The 392-nt window shown below is 33.7% G+C and overlaps 1 protein-coding gene across 1 annotated transcript in view; it reads right to left on the minus strand.

The window, feature by feature from the left end:
- The window catches only part of LOC107738380 (claudin-14-like), a 6,181-nt gene that overhangs the window by 2,721 nt on the left and 3,068 nt on the right, over positions 1–392 (minus strand). The window lies entirely within an intron of this gene.

Genomic DNA, 392 nt, shown 5'->3' on the forward strand with positions numbered 1-392 from the left:
CAGATCTTCTTTATGCACCAAGAGCTTGTAACACTTCAAAGAGAAAGGAAAAATTGAAAACGCATAATATGACCCCTTTAAATGTTATACTACAACGACACATTTTCATTATATATATTATATTGGATGTATTAAACATTTACATACACGGGGGGGGGGCAGCATGCAATGACTGTGGCAACTTTAACATTTGAAAGGATACTATGTCAAAGTTATTGCTTTCATTATTCAAACTGATTTTTTTTCATGAATATATAGTTGACCTGAAGAATGAAAGCTATATCATACACTTGGAAAATTAAGAGCTATATCACCGCTTATCGACACTAGGGGTGTGACAATACACTTAACTCACGAGATGAGACAAAATACAGATACTTGGTTCACTAGAA

Source organism: Sinocyclocheilus rhinocerous, unplaced genomic scaffold, assembly GCF_001515625.1.
Source record: "Sinocyclocheilus rhinocerous isolate Xijiao unplaced genomic scaffold, SAMN03320098_v1.1 scaffold2389, whole genome shotgun sequence".
Lineage (NCBI taxonomy): Eukaryota > Metazoa > Chordata > Actinopteri > Cypriniformes > Cyprinidae > Sinocyclocheilus > Sinocyclocheilus rhinocerous.